Source organism: Rhea pennata, chromosome 8 (assembly GCF_028389875.1).
Source record: "Rhea pennata isolate bPtePen1 chromosome 8, bPtePen1.pri, whole genome shotgun sequence".
NCBI lineage: Eukaryota > Metazoa > Chordata > Aves > Rheiformes > Rheidae > Rhea > Rhea pennata.
The window spans coordinates 10302475-10318585 of record NC_084670.1 but is presented as its reverse complement, the minus strand read 5'-3'; the positions used below and the strand labels follow the sequence as shown (position 1 = coordinate 10318585).

Here is a 16111-nt window from a genome sequence, read left to right as displayed (position 1 = left end):
ATTGCTTCTCTGGAAACTTGGCTAGCTTGGGTACCTGACTCCAATTCAAGCCATCACAGCAGTGTGAACACTGGGTACATCTCAGCAGTGTAGGGTGCAGGTCTGCCCATACATAGCTAGGGGTGATGTGGTTGAAACACCTTGTTCTGCAGTCAACAGCCAGCATGAGAGAGACATGGCCATCAGCATCTCTGGTGCTTTTGGCCTCTCACAAAGTACTTGTCACTAACTCCCCTGCAGGGGAAGTTAGTGGGTTTTGTTAGTGGGAAGTTAGTTAAAAAAGAAGTGTAGAGGTTTTGCACAGATGCATGCTTCTTTGAAAGTGCAACAGGCAAAACTCATGCACAGCACTGTTACTGTGGCTCAGTTAGGCACAGTAAATTGCCCGGAGGATGCCTAATCCATAAGGGTAGTCAAGCTCTGCCACCACACAAGCCAGGACTTGAACTTTCATTGCTAAACCAAAAGAAGGGGCTTTCCCTGAGCTACTGCTGTCTCCGTCCTTTACCTCTCACTCTCTCCCTATGACCAGCCACGTGCAGAGGGCTCCAACTGAAACATAAATGCCATTGGAATGAGCAAAAATAAACAATTTTGCCTAAATAAGAACTCAGGATTTCCCCATCTGACACTTAACAGCCTCCCAGGCAGGGATGATACAGCACAGGAAAGTCCTCCTCTAATCCGCCTGCAGTGCCCTCCGTCTCTGATCCCTGCCAGCACATGTCCCCCAGCAAAGCTGAACAGTGCCCCAGTTTTCACCCGGCAGGGCTGGACAATGTTTTTGCACTGCATCACACAAAACCTGTGTCTCAGAGCACAGCCCCCAGTCTCCTTGCTGGGTAGATGGAGGAAGATAAACTTGCTTATACCAGTGCAAGGCTGGACTGACCCTACTAGGTCATACATCCCTCTAAATTAACATCAGTACAAACAGGGACTGGGACCTAACCCAAGAGGTTTCCACAAGGAATTTTAGCAAGGCAAGTCGTGCCAATAGATATTTCTCTAGGTCACTGTTTCTGCTGACCTCTTTGCTCCATTTACTCTTCTCCATGAGCTATTTCTGCTTGCACAGGGGTGATGACAAGCCAGCATGGCAGAAAATATCCCATAAAACACATCACTTATATGTGCTATCAGCAGTGAGAATCCAACAAATACACAGAGCACAGATACCCCATGCCTCACACTGCAAGTCTTCTGTGAATACTGAACTGCTCTTTGTGCTCCCTGGGGAATAAATGCTGTATCTCATCTCCCAAAGCCTTCTTATAGCCCCATAACTCATCACACAAATGCCTTCCTCTGGATCTCTTTGTGTATACTACAAGCTGCTCTCAGTTGTCAGGCAGGTGGGAATGTATTTCATGCTTCAATGCCCCTGTCTTAATAAAACACCATTTTAAAAAAAGCAACAAACCTGCTAAACATCTGTCAGGTGTTTTCCTACTGTGCATCTGTTAAAGATTCCCAGAAATGAAGGCGCAAAACCCCTGCTGCCCTAATGCTCACACTTGAGTGATGTTGGATATGTGAGATGACTACATGGCATTGCAACCTTCCTGCTCCCAGGGCAGTAGTGTGCATTAGAATAACGGGAGCAGCTTTGCTGTTGGGATCTGTGCCAGCATCACTACCAAATCAGTCATTAAAAGGCCTTGTGAATCCTTACTGGAATGAAGGGACTTTGGAAGTTAAATTTAACACAAAACTAAAAGCATATCCTGAGATTTACTACCAAAAAAAAAAATCATAGAGAGCCATGTGGTCAAAGAACCAGATTCTTTCTCAACCTTACTGCAAAGCTTTCACTGCATGAAGAAGTTGGTGTGTAGGAGAAGTAGTGAAAGGCGTAGGAAGGGAGCTGCGTGAAGGCCATGACCTCGGTTTTAAATACCAGATGTTTAAATACCATTAAAATAGGACTTACCAGCTTGGAGCACAACAGTCTCTGTCAATGGTCATCACTGCCTCAGCTTCCCCACTGGCTGTAACTCAGTAGCGAGTCCCTACTTTCTGGGGAGAAAAGCAGGGGAACGGCGTTCAAGGACAGTTTGTTTCAACGGCAGGTGCTTCACAGCCAACCAGTAATGACTCCTAGCAGGTTTCATGCCCTGATCTGTGGCTGCACTTTGAAGGGTGGAAACAAAGTCCATTGAAATGGACCCATACACGTCTCGAGCCTAGCTTGCAGTAAAGCACACCAGCAGTGAAGAACGCAAGACCAGATTTCCCCAGTGTCTACCTGGATGCATCCACTGTGAAACAGAAGAGAGCAAACCAGTAGTCTGATGGGCTGGTGCTATTCCATCACTGGCTGAGTATTTGGGACAGGTCCATGTAAAGAGTAGGAAAATGGGAGATCTTCCAAGTTTTTGCTGGGGTGCAGAGTTCAGCAGCGTCTGGCTGAGCCTGGGTTTCATGGCTATATGCATTCCTGGAAATCAGGCCATTGTCCATGGAGATTTGGGGGTAGGAAAGGCGTATATGCTGCTCAGCTTGGGAAACATGAAGGGAGAGCTGCAGTTCAGCAAGCTTAGACAGCAGCTTCCTGCAACATGATCATACACATCCCACCGCTGTGCTGTGCTGACAAGGCCTGGACTGATGCCCTGGCTGCAGTTTGCAGGTCTCTGCCTTGAAATCAAAGTTTCCCCAGGAGAAGCCTTGGCAATGGCTGCAAACCCACTCCACTGTACAGCAATTCCCATGACAGGGTGGTGCTGGCAACCTGGGGAGCCCTTTGCACCTGCAAACCTACAAAGCAAATCTCACAACAGGGCAGCTCCTGCTCCAGGGTGGAAGGAAGGAGATACAGAGTAAAGCAGGTGGCTGCAGAGCCTGAAACTTGTCCTGCCCCACTGCCAACTAAGCCACCCCAGTCCCAGGGGAGCTGCCACCGCAACCGTGCCTTGCCCCAGCGAGTGAAACAGGAAAGCGGAGAGCAGGCGCTTTCCTCTGGCCCACCTCCACTTCCCGCTGCTCCCGACCCTGCAAAGGCTGGGTGCCGCCGAGCCCAGCGGAGCACGATTGTCAGGGAGGATGAACGAAGCGGCAGGACGGAAAGAGGCCAGTTCCTGCAGCCGAACGGCAGCTCCAGCAGTGAATCAGCCACCACTTCCCACGGGGCCAGCGTGCTGCGGCGTGCTCGCTGCATGCCCCCATCTGCGCCTGCTAAATAGCCTCAGGTTTGCTTAGAACTGGTTTAAAACCCAGCTAAACGGAAGGAAAACCTTTTACGCTGGTTTGTAATCTGCTGTTTTCAGTTGGGGCCTTTTTTTTCCTGGCAGCAGCAGAAGTGAAACTCGTCAGGTTTAGCAAGAGCCAAATCAGTACAGGGTTAACCACAGCAAGGGTGAGACAGAGCAACTACCCGGGATCTAACAGGGCAGAAACATGTGAAAAATGGATTTCCTAGATTGCTGGCAACTCCAGAAAAGGAGGGAAAAGAGTTAGGGGGTGGAAGGAGATGCAAATCCAGGGTCAAAATAAGCTTTTAATTTCAGATTTGAGTTTTTTTTTTCATATAGGCATTATCCTTTAAAAACAACAGAATAATACTGCAAAACAAAGGCTTTGCTCTAAATTAAAAACAATATTGAAAGGTCTGTTTGGAAACTGGCAAAACAAAAGGAAAACAAAAAAAAGCAAAACAAAAGGGAGGGCAGTTTCCTCTCCCCACCACAAACAGTTCAGCAGGTTTGAAACAAGGTCAGCAACTAAAAATCTGCATTTTTGGTGCCAAATAAGCTTTAGTCAGAAAAACAGCTGGAAGGGTCTGTCAAAGACACTGCCAGGGTGACCGACAAGGACTCCCTCGCAGTCCGTGATGCCCCGGGACGCTCCTGTGCAGCGCCTCAGCTTCCTTGATTTCGGTGTAAGCTCTATATTAAGAGCTGCAAAAGCAAGTGCTTGGCCTGCGAGGCGAAAGCACCTTTTGAGCGCTCCCAGGAAATATTAACTGATCATTACTGAACAGGAAAAAGTTTCAAAGGTGGAAGGTAATCAGAAGGGCAGACTCCGACGCCGGCATCTCCCCGCAGGCAGGGAGCCTGACACCCGATACGGCGAGCAGAGCAGCTCGGGGGCAGTCTGCAGCGCTGGATTCGCCCCGAGACAGTTACACACTCACACAAGCATCTGACTTCAAACCACAGGCAGCCGCTTAGTGGCACAGTCCAAACTTTGCAGGCAGTGCGCACAGCTGGCGTGCATGACAGGGTGCAACGAGGGGTCCGACACCGCGAGCAAACTGCAAAAAGAGACTCCCGAATCTGGTTGCTGGGAGGAGACCTCAGAGAGGCAGACAGCAGCCCCTTTCACTTCCAGGGACGGAGAACAGGCACTGGGCAGGGGGGAAAGAAAAATCAACAGAAATCAGGGATGGCTCAAAGTAACGAGGGCAAAACTGGCCTGCTACATCCCTCTGTCCATCTCCATGCCCCTGCTGCAGATCCGAGTGCTTCCAAGCTGCTGAGTACAAGGAGACTCCGTACTACTCGGTTAAAAGCTAAGATGGTTGCATGTTCCCCCTCACGCTTCCCAAGGCAGATCGAAGGCTCAGCTGCCTAGATGTTTACTTCCAGTTTCATGCTTTAGGGGATTCCCTTCTCTTCTCCACAGTCAGTACAAAAGTCCCTCTTGTCACATGCCTTCTCAGTGCTCAGACACTGCCTGCCAGAGCCCTAAAACTGCCAGACAGTCTCCAGATGGACAGTCTGACCAGAAACTTGCTGGCCTGGGGCTCCACTATCTTCTTACTACTCCAGGAAGCATTATTGCCCAGAACCTGATTCAACAGCTCTGTCTCTAGCTTCATGTTAAACACCTAAGAAGTCCTGTTGTAAAGCAGTGTTTGATACTTACTCTTCAACCTGTCCAGGAGAATCTGTGCAAGTCAGGCTTTTAGCTGGTGGACCTGAAAATACATCAGAAGTGGCCCAAGGACCAAGCCTGCCGCTTCCAAACATCCCTTGCATTGTAACCAACGCATCCCCAGCCTAACTGGGGGCTGTGGGCACATCTTGCTCCTCAGGAAGGTAAGGTATCCCCTTTTCTCCAGCCTTCACTACATTCATGTCTGGTTTTAATCACTCCAGAAAGGGGGAGTTGTCCAATTAGGACACTGGAGAGCCTAAGCTCAGAAGGCCCTAGCCCTCTCAAGCAGGGCCTGTCTGTCTTTGCATCCTTCTGGAGCCAAGCCCCAGCTGGGCTGTCCGTGAGAAACAGGGTTATTGGCTGCCGGTCCCAAATATAACCCAAATGATGGAAAATTCCAGGAAAGGAGCCAAGACAAGATGCTGGGAGGGGGATCAAGGGCTAGCACACAAAGCAGCAGGCTGCATAGAAGGCCCTGGGCTCTCACTGGGGCAGGCCACGCAAGCGTAGAGCATGTCTGTGGGACTCCCCCTCCAGCCATGTCTCACCACTTCAAACGCATCACAAACCGGCTTGGTCCTGGGGAAACTTGTCCACCTTGAGCATGGTGAGAGGCGTGAGCATCTTTAGGGCCCTCCCCAAGCACCTGCCTTTGCGGCGATCTGGCTCTGAAACCTCGTCCCCCACCCACGCTCCAGCTCTGGGCAGCTGCCAGCAGAGCCATGCTGATGCTTCCCTCGGCTCTCCTGACACTCGGAAATCCCCGTCTCATGCAAAACTAACCCCAAATGATTTCCAGGAACGGGACTGCTTGTACTTTCACTCATCGCTGTCTTGCCTCATTGTCCCCTCCCTTTGTGCACCATCCTTGTCCTACCTCCTTGCCACACCACAAGCAAACCAGGAGCTCCCCTGGGACCACTGCAGCTGGACAGCATCTGCAAATGCGTTTCACCCTGCATCCGTCTCCAGAGAATCCAGGACTGATCTCCTTGCTGGGCAAAAAGGCACCAAAAAGATCTTCCCATGTCACCCAAGAAGCCACCAAGCAGAAAATTGAACCTCCTCTCTCCCGGCAGAACGAAACATGTCTAGTTCATTTGGGGGGTGATGTTCTGTTGGGATAGGGGATTTTGGAAGTCCCTCATCCTTGGGCACTAGGATCTTGCTGCTGCTGGCAGTTGACTTGCTTGGAGCCCTGCATTTAGGTGTCCAACAGCTTCCACAGAGCAGGCATACTCAAGTTTAGTCCCAAGGGCAATTACTCAGTAATCAAAGCCATAATCCCAAACACTGAGAGCTCCAGGCCTGTTAGCTCCAGGAAAAAGATCAGAGGAGACAAGCCAGCTGCTGAAAGTGCAGCTTCACGGCTTGCTCTGACCCAGTTCCCTCCTGTCCTGAACTTTTTGCCCTCCCTCAGGCACCAGCAAAGCCACTTCCAGCACCCACTGAGTCAGATGTGTTACAAAGGCAGCAGCTTTAACTGGCATTTCCTGGGGGCAGTCGCGAACGGGCTGGCTGGTCCAAACCACTCGCTCCTGGCCGAGCTCCCCACCGCCCTCCGGGGCTGCGTTTCCCCCCTGGCCCTGTGTGCAGTGAGCCATCTGCGCTAATCCCTGCCCTGCGGCTGGTGCTCCCAGACCTCGCAGAGCCCAGAAATAGGATCCTTCTGTATTTACGCGTTCACCTGCTGACCAGACACAACGGGAAGCGCCTTCTGGCGCGCGTCCATCCTCCATCTGGGTGAAGGATTGCTTCTTCCCAGGTTATCCCTGGCCAGGTTTTGTCCAACCTGTCCTTAAAACCACCCTGTGGGCATGCACGTGCCAGGACATGGAACAGGGAACACCGCCTCTCCTGCTGGAAAGTTGGCACTGCTCTGTTCCCCGAGCTGTCCCAAACCCAACTCACGGGAGAAGGATTTGCCTTTCTCTGTGGCAGCTACCTGCCCCAACCTGTGGTCAAAGCAACCGCTCTCAGAGCCCCCGGACACCGTCCCAGTCTCAGCGATGAAGTCCGGCAGCCGGGAAGCCAGCCCCTCCGCCCTGGGTCCGGACGGCTGCAGCGCAGGCTTTGGCAAGCGAGGCGCACGAGAGCCCCCGAGCCGCCCTAGCCGAGCGCACACCCCAGCAGGAGAAGGCCCTTCCCGCCCCCGAGCGCTCACCTCATCCCGCAGCAGATCCAGCGGCCAGCACGAAATCCCTCCGCTGCCGTTTCTGCTCCTTACTGAAGAAGAAACCAAAAAAGAAAAAAAAAAACAGGAAAAAGAAAAACCAAGCCAGGCAGTCAGACCCCCTCTGGATCCCCCATTGCTTCACTTATCGAGCTGGCGCCAGCGCTGTGCCGGGGAGAGGAGGTGCGCAGCGGCCCGCGCCGGCGTTGCATTAAAGAAACTCGGGCCGAGAGGGTTTTTTTTTCCCCCCCGTCGGTGATGTCACATCCTGACCGCGAGCTCCAGCTGTCCCTGCAAAAAACGCGCTCCGCGCCGAGCCTCCCTGCCCCTGCGCTCGCCTCCCTTCCCTCCCACGTCGCCGGCCTGCCCGGCACCCGGCCCGGCTCTTTGGAAGGCGGCTGCCGCCGCCGCCGGGCGCACGCACACATGCACCATTCCTGGATGCTGAGGTCCTTTTTGGACAGCGATCCCACTCTGCCGGCTGCCGCTCGCTGGCTCCGAACGCAGCCTCCCGGCCGCTTTCGCGGGGCAGCGCAACAGTTCACTGGGGGAAAGGAGACGAAATCCGGCAAGACTTCTTTTTTTCCCCCCTTCCTCCTCTCACGCCGTCTCCCCCCCTCCTTCATCCCTTCTCTATGCGCACCTTAGAACGCACAAAATCAGCTGAAGGATTTAGTTGTAGCACAAGCTGGATGCTTTCCAAAGAAAGAAAAGAGAGAGAAAGGAAAAAAGATTTCCCTTCACAGAAAACAATTCTAACAGACTTACTTTTGTCGGTCTAAGAGGTGGGGTGACTTATGAAGTGCATTGCAATATTTAAATACCACTCAGCAGAAGAAAGCCTGAGCCAGCAAGTTTAGCACTAAGAGGGAAAAAAAAAAAAAAAAAAAAAAAGACAGTGTGGGATTACTTGGCGTGAGACAGGTTTGCAGGAGTAAGGCGCAGGTATTTTAATGGGGTGGGAGGCAAGAGCACAGCAAGCCGCACTGGCACTGGGAGCAGGGCTCCCCTTCTCAGCACAACGGCTTGCAGACATCCTTTCCCACAGGAGTACCCATCTCCCTACGGATGCCCATGGCACTGGGTCCCCTTTGAGACCAAAACTTTGCTGGAAATGCTTGAAAAAGCAGTCTGTATCAGTTCTATTTAGGGAAATATTTCTGGGCTTTGCTTAAATGTGTTAAATATAGGTTTGACTGAGCACATCCACCTGAGAGGAGAGGGCTGTGAAGCAAGGCTCAGGACCAGAATAGGAGGCTCCTACCTCTTCCTCCACATCCGTTCCACCCCCAGGTTCAGGCAAAGGGTGAGCAGAGCCCAGGGAGGGGGAAACAAGGAGCAGCAAGGGGACAGATGCCCACACTCACCCTCGGTGAGCTTTACCAGCTCAGCAAGTGAGAGTGTGAGAAAGGAAACCACAAACCTATCAAGTCTGCAATATCGTGTGCCTGTCCTTGCTTGCTGGCTAAGCCGAGCAGTGAGCAAGCAGGTGAGGAGAACCTGCTCCTGTCAACACATCTCTGTTTCCAAAAGTGCTGTCTCTGAGTCAGAAACTAGTCTGGTGTAAATCTGCGTCCCCCCACATACTGCTTCTGCCTGCAGACAGAAAAGATGCCCCATGTTCAAAGTCCTTCCTCCTTTCTCCTCCTTCTTTTTTTCAGCTCCTTTTTTTAGAAGTGACAGTGAGGGGAGTTCCACCCCTCTGGGATTCCCCTGCTGATACTACTGCCAGAAGATGGGAAGATCCAGTAGCTGCATATGGTTTCATTAAGCAGAAGGTTTAGGATGATGACCCCTTCCCTGACCCCTACCTGCAGCCATCACAGCTTGAAATCAAGCTTCAGGCTTCCTCCTACTGCTGGCTGGGCGGCAGCTGACTGGTGGTCGTTGGCCATGGGTTTTGCCTTCTGATCCCATGTGGACTGTGCACTAGTAGGAAATGAGTCTGCAGGATCAGGCCTCCATCCCCTGTAACACGGCTTCTCAGTTACAAATGGTGTCAGGGTTTGCCCTTGAGCCACAAGGATCCTTAGAAATAATGCTACCTACCCAGGGATGGCAAACTATCCTTGAGAATCGAACAGCCCTGCTTGGCTCCAGCTCCAGCTTCCCAAAGCAAACAGCCACCGAGGGAAGAAACAAGACATGAGGGGCCTATAGCAACAGGGACTATCGACTGGCTTTAGTCTGGGGTTGGGGAAACGGGGGTCCCAGTGGGGCTGAGTATCTACTAACGCGATATCTACTATCTTTGGCACACCCCGGGAGGCCCCTGGTTTCCTGCCCCTCCCCACCTGAGATGCAGCCAAAGGGCAGGTTGCAAGCCAGGTGACGGCGAAAGGACGCACCAAAGACATGCGAGATTCACCAGGGCTTGGGATCCAGGCCTGGCTGGAGAGGAGGGAGTTGGCACCCGTTGCATAGGCAATATCAGATAGCCGAGAAATGTCTCACAGCTGCAGCACATTTCTGCAGAAAAGGTAAAATCGGAAAGCGAAACACCCTGCGCATTCAGCTCCCAGGGTAAGAAGAAACCATGGGATACAGCATTTTCCAAGAAGAAAATGCAGCCTTAAACAATTGAACTCGAAGGGACAGAGCTGTCAAGTTCATCTGTTAGGTTGTTTACCATTGCAGTCATTAGCTAATGCAATGCAACAGACACAGCCCCAAAGCTCTGGTCTGTGTATAAATGGATATTCTGCCTCCAGTTTCAATAGTTTATTTAAGAGACAGAGCCTTTGCCGCAGTAGCTCTTGTCCTCACCACCCACAGCTAAATCTGTTTCTACCCACACCAGCCTGGCCCCACTCCTGAGTGAATCTTTTGAGGTCACTCCAGATAGTTTTAGGTAAAAATAACACCACTAAAACAAGGATTTGGCCCAAGAAGCCCATCACATTTCTCATGATAGCTAGCTAACCAGCCCAGTGTCTTGCTTCAGCAGGTTCAGGCAACAGCAGCAGTTTCGCAGCAGTTTTTCTCAGTGTCACCAGATGCAATTTTCACAGATACGGTTTTCTGAGTTAGCTGAGATTAATTCTTGTCTCACCTTGGGCTGTTCTTATCTCCCTCAGTTCAGATCTTAAACAACTGCGATCACCACAGCTGTGTCTTTGTTTCCTTTTTTAATCATTGGCAAAATTTAGGGTGTCCTACAATGCCCCGTGGTAAAAGTCCGAAAACCATTGTCTCCCTGCCTCCGAGAGCCAGACTCTGCTGCAGCCAGTGTGGCTGGTGGCACACAAAACCACAAGGTCTGTAGGAGAAAAAGCAGGATCCTCTTTATGGCTACAGCCTGCTACACTTGGGGAATTTGGACCCAATTCCCTCTCTGTCTCTAGATTTACCTGCCGCCACTCCTCACCCCTGCAGTCCTGTGACAGTGAAGGAGATGCCATCTCTCATCACGTACTTGCAACTGGAGCCTGCAGAGCTGTAAACACAGCCAGCTCCATGTACCCTGGGAGGGGCAGGTGCTTCCCACTTCAAGTGCCTTTTGCAGAGAAGCATGTTTGGATCAGCAGGGCTAAAGCTACAAGATCCTCCAGGATGTCAGCTGGCTGCAACAGGGGGAGTGGGTGCCTGCTATTACAGGACAGAGGCACCCGGCAGCCTCTTTAGCCCCATAAGCAGGCATTCCTTCCCTGCACAACCCTAGCCTCTGTCTGATGTAGAGATTATTGCAAACTGATACCAGAGGGCAGGTCCGCCTTCCTCTACCTCGCAGGAGGTCACAACTGCTTCATCTTTCAGGAGCTAGCAACTGCAAGAGGAGCTTTTCAAAAGTCAGTACAGGATCTCAGATCAGCAGAGCTAAAAGCCCAGAGGTAAATGCATTCCCAGGAAAACAGCCCAGAGCTGGCAGGAGAAGACATGGTATCAAGTAAGGAGTGATGGCTGCTGGGGGGGCTTTAACCTGGCCCAGTGCCACAGCAGCAGCAATGAGGGAGGCACAAGATTTGCACCATAAACAGCAGGAACGCTACACTTGGGAGAGCAAGGACCAGCATTCATCCAGAGTGTATTTTTTTCCTCCATCACTGCTGAGCACGTCTGTACACTTTGTTCATTTCCAATAGCCCAGAGGCAACGATGCGTGAGGCTGGGACCTCTGTGCCTAAGGCAGCAGTGATGCCTAACAGCACCTTAGCTCAGCAATTAAACCCTAGAAAAAGAGAGGGAAGAAAGCCCAGGTCCTTCTTCAGACCTTGAACCTTTCCAGGCAGATTTGTTGGTCAGTCTGGCTAACTTACATACCACGGCACCAAGTGATGTGGCAGAGGCATGTGCAAACATCTGCCATGCATTACTGGGCGGGGGGAGTGGGTGGGAATGAAAGATTGTGCTACACAATAAGGAATAAAGCCATCAGCAGTTGGGGAAAGTCTCTCCAGCACTGCACATTCCTCACTCATATGTCAAAAGTAGGCCTGAGTCCTCATGAGCATTGGATCAGCCTTGCTGTCCTCAGCCTCGGGAACCCTTTGGGCATTCGAGTCCATGCTCATCCCTGAACAATGCAGGAAACCACAAAACATCCTTGGTGCTCACTACCAGGAGGTAGAGGCAGCTGTCTGTTTAGCAGATGTAACTTGCAAGAACTAATGCCAAACCGGGAAGAAACCTTCAAATGAAACCCTAGCAAAAATACAAACATATCCAAAACATAAAAAGTCATCAAAGGAGGCTTGGATGTAGAGCAAAGAAGTATATTAAAAAGGTCTAGAGACCCAGGAGAAAACTCATAGCCAAGATTTATATTCAAGCAGGTGAAGCCAAAATACTTACAAGGCAAGATGATGTCTTCCCACTCTCCAAAAGGAGTTTAGAGACAAAGAAGATGGGCTTGAAAAAAGGTTGAGTCTTCTAAATGGGCTGCAGTTAAATCAGATATAATCCATCATGTCTGCAGGTACAATAAAACCAGAGTGAACAGCACCTTCCCGTCAGAGAGTTATCCCTTTCCAGGAGGCCTCAGATTGCAGAAACATCGAGGCTGGGATGCCATTACAGCATGGAGCAAGTGGTCCCAGCTGGGTGGTGGTGTCAGTCAGGGGTCCCAGCAGCAAGAAGGCAAAAAAGTTGTTGTTTGGAAGAGAGAAAAATGTCTGAAGGGGTGGTTTGGGGGGAGGGGGTAGGAGAGGATGTGTTAGTGTGAAGAGGGCATTTGTCTGCCCTGGAGGAAGGAAGAGGGAGGTTTGGCCCAGCTCTTGAAAGCAGGTGCATTGCTGAATTTATCAGAGGGGAAGGAAGTGGGGAAGGGAGTGATCCAGGGTTGCTGGACTACTACATCAGGCCTCACAGCCAGTCAGGGAAAGAGGCCCTACACAGCGATACTGCTTTACAGAGGTTAACAGGACACGACTGCACTCAGGAAGGAGTTTGTGAGACTATGAGCCTCCAACAAGCACACTGCCAGCTGCAGCACCTGACCAGGCTCTCTCTTGCCATGCTTCACCTGCGTCCCTCCAGCACAGCGCAGAGCTGGGATGCAGGCCGTTGGCAGAAGAGATGCCCCACTGGCATTTCAGGCACCAGAGATCCTAGCCTGCATGGTGGGAGGCTGAGTCAACCCAAGGAGGCCTTCAAAGCAAGCCTGAATTTGGAGCCCAGCAGGTTGGCACAGACCACAGGGTTTGCAAAGCAGGGACAACAGGGTCTGCCTCGCATCCTCTCTTAGGAATGGCATCAGAGCATCTGGAAACATTTCTCCAGAGTGACAGGGCACTGGAACAGGTTGCCCAGAGAGGTTGTGGAGTCTCCTTCTCTGGAGATGTTCAAAGTCCGCCTGGATGCAACCCTGTCTAACATGCTCTAGGTGACCCTGCATGAGCAGGGAGGTTGGACTAGATGATCTCCAGAGGTCCCTTCCAACCTTACTGATTCTATGATCATGGGATAAATTCCTTCCCCACACTCCTTCAACAAGGGGGATGTGTGTTCCCTGTGAGCAGGGAGGCACCAGCTATGAGCCGGGAGCAGATACAGATGCCACAGCCCCACACCATGCTCCGGGGAAGGGGCACTTGCAGGATGTTTGTGTACTGCGGGCTCCATACAGCCCTGCAGTCCAGAGAGTGGACACGGTTCTGCTGCCACCACGTGGCTGTTCGACCTAACCACAAATGCTGTGGTGTGTGGCATGTGCGACTGTCATCTCCAGCCAAGGCACCAGAGTCAGTGCTGACCCCAGAAGGGAACCCAGTTGGCTCTGAGCAAGCAGCTGGTGCCGGCGTGTGACCTACCCCTGCGGGCAGTCATGCAGGAATGGCTCAGGGTAACCTCTCTCCGAGCAAAAGCAGTGCTGGAAGCCTGCAGATTCCAGCTCCAGAGACTCACCTTGCACCCTCTTACTCCAGGCAGGGCAGAGGGAGATGGTGCCAGAGCACAGCCAAATGTTTCTTCAGCCATCCCATGGTCAGGCAGTGGAAGCTGGCACAGAATGAGTTTTCCACGGTGCAGTTTCAGAAGTTGCGAGATATCAAGGCTGTGAAGTCCACGCAACAATCCATGCAGAAACGAAACGGTGTTTTTGTTCAAAATGAAGTAACCCCCTGTGAAAACAGAAGTGAACAGTAGGTTTGTTCCATTTATTTCCAGAAATGCAAAGGACTGCTTCAGAGAAGTTTGCCTTAGATGCAGTGTCAGGAAGAGCAAGTTACTCCTCCTCACTCCAAGGAGTCTTTAAAAACATCAGAGATAGACTGGGAACTTTCTTAGCTGTAGATTAGAGGGGGTTGGAGTCTTGCCATTTTCTAAGACTAATCTTCATTTATCTGCAAAGGAATAAAATAGGTACTGATGAAAAAAAATGATTCAACATCTTAAGCAAGAGTAAGAATATCATCGTTCAATGCATGCTTCCTTGTTTCTTTTGACAGCCGCCTTTTGTAAGTCAGGGTGTTTGCACAAGGAACAGGACAGGTATCCTGGGATGACATTTCAGTAAATCTCCCTGGGGCGACAGGGTTGGGTGGACAAGTCTTGGTTTTGAGATGTTAACAAAGAGCCTCTGGCTACAAAACTTGCTCCACTGCTCCAAACAGGAACTGCTGCCACATCAAGCATGGGCTCTCTTCCAGACAGAGACAGGCCGTAGGCAGCACCAAAAAAGGAGGTGGTTTGTAAAGCACCTAATTAAATTGTGAACTTCTTGCTGCAGGATGCTGCAGGTGCTAAAAGGTCCATGAGAAGACTAGTTTTCTCTTCCATGAACATGGCCTACTTGACAGCAACTGAAGACACAGAAAATCATCCATCCAGCTCAGAAAAGACCTAGTCCACAAATGGCTGGAATTTGGCAAAGCAATCTGGGAAACTGGTCATACATGCTTTCTGAGGCAGCTACTCTACATTCTAGGACGCCAGACTAGGCAAACCTTTGGTCTAACCCTGCACAACCTGCCATGTTCTCAGTGCTTCCTACTTGGCCATAGAGGAGCAGTTCAGCCTTTAGATGTTGCCTTTGGACCCAGACTTGGCCCTACATGGGTGGCTTGGGCTGGAACGAACGCTGCCAGTCATCGATGGAGCTCAGCTCCACCATCTCCTACCTTAAAGGAGGATGTAATAGTGTCCAGGAGAGTAACTTTAGGTATATGCTGAGGATCTGAGCTTATGCACTAGATAAATACTTTGCAGGGATTAAAAAAGAACTAAAAACATTTCAGACCAGCCATCTCTATTCTCATTTTTCTGTCCCGCAGTCAAATCAAAGAACTCAGCATCTGGACAGAACAGGGCCCTGAAATCAAATACACTTTAAGGTGGAGACACCATAACTCTCACAAACCAAATGATGCTGTTACTCTCCATGGATTCTCCCGTATGTTATCAGTTCTGACAGCGTAACATTTTTCTGGTAACTTAACATTTCTGCTCAGGATGATGGTCAAAGTACTCTGTTTTGCTCAGCATTACTTTGAATTGGACTGTAAGTCTCCTGCCCTTTCTATGAATTTTTCTCATGAACTGATCCAAATTTACCTATTTTTGTCTTTTACTGTTGTGTTATTACAGATCATAACTAAATGTCATTCAACATTATAAAAGGAGCCCAGGCCCCCGCACATCATCACACTGGTGTGGATGAGGTCATGAAAAGATACTCTTTTAACAAGGAACTTACTCCCCCTCCCCAACCAAGTTAACAAACCTGAGTAGATCAGGTTGCGTAAACTGGCTACCCGTAGTTCAGAATTGGGACAGATCTTCCCTCTAGTGGTTATACAGCATAGTAAGTGTTGCAGTTACTTTCTCTCCTCATCTGAAGATGAAAAGCTTTATTTTCACCAGCTCTTCAGGCTCAACATGCATCATAAGTGTATTGACAAGTGGCTTATAGACCCTACATGAATATTTAGTAGCTTAAAACTGGACTAGGTGCTTATTTGCAGAGCTCCAGACAGACCCACAGGTCTGTGTCTCTGCTACTGCTCGTATGAGCCCATCCCTCTGGTCAGACCATGATGGTCTGCCATGGCCCAGTGTGTCCTGCACACGCAAGAAGCCAGACGGCCACAAGACATAGGTGGCCCATTTTTGAATGCTTGGCCTTACACCAAGCATTTAGTGAGATAGAGAGGATCAGGCCTAGGGTTTAGTAAATCTACTGTAAATTCTACTACAGCACAAATTCTTGTGTGATTTTCCATTCAGAGATCATCTCAAGACTGGATGTTTCAAAATTACAAGTACTTCAAGCTCTGCTCTTCTCTGCGGGATCCATCTCCACTCCTGATCCCATTAGACAGAATGCTTATGATTCTGCTGTCATTACATCTCTAATAACATGGTAAACAAACCCTTCTTTTCCTCAAAGTCAGATGGAACCACAAACATTGTTCATTTTAAGAGAGCAATAATCAAATACAGCATTTCTCAATCTAGGGCCATAGGGTCACAAGGAGCAAAGCCATTAGAACATAGGCCAAGCTGCAGAAGCACAAGATTTTGTCTGATTCTCAGCTGCTCAGCTGATTCTCAGCTCAGTCATAGTGAAGAGAAAGATTTCTTCCCTTTTGCTCTTTCATCCTCCTGTACCTTTATTTTCTT

General features: G+C 50.3%; 1 protein-coding gene across 9 annotated transcripts in view; it reads right to left on the bottom strand.

Moving 5' to 3' along the window:
* MOB3C (MOB kinase activator 3C) overlaps positions 1 to 13683 on the bottom strand; it is a 36335-nt gene extending 22652 nt beyond the window's left edge. For 5 of the 9 annotated variants that reach the window (XM_062581109.1, XM_062581108.1, XM_062581104.1 and 2 more), the window contains exons 1-5: positions 13397 to 13683; positions 11846 to 12090; positions 7823 to 7916; positions 7046 to 7107; positions 1934 to 2019 (exon numbers count right to left, since the gene is read on the bottom strand). The gene's annotated coding sequence lies outside the window, so the exon portion shown is untranslated. Of the gene's footprint in view, positions 1 to 1933; positions 2502 to 7045; positions 7413 to 7822; positions 7917 to 11845; positions 12091 to 13396 lie in introns of those variants that run through there. The other 4 variants (XM_062581103.1, XM_062581102.1, XM_062581107.1 and 1 more) reach the window with 4 other exon arrangements.
* Between the last annotated feature and the right edge of the window lie 2428 nt (positions 13684 to 16111).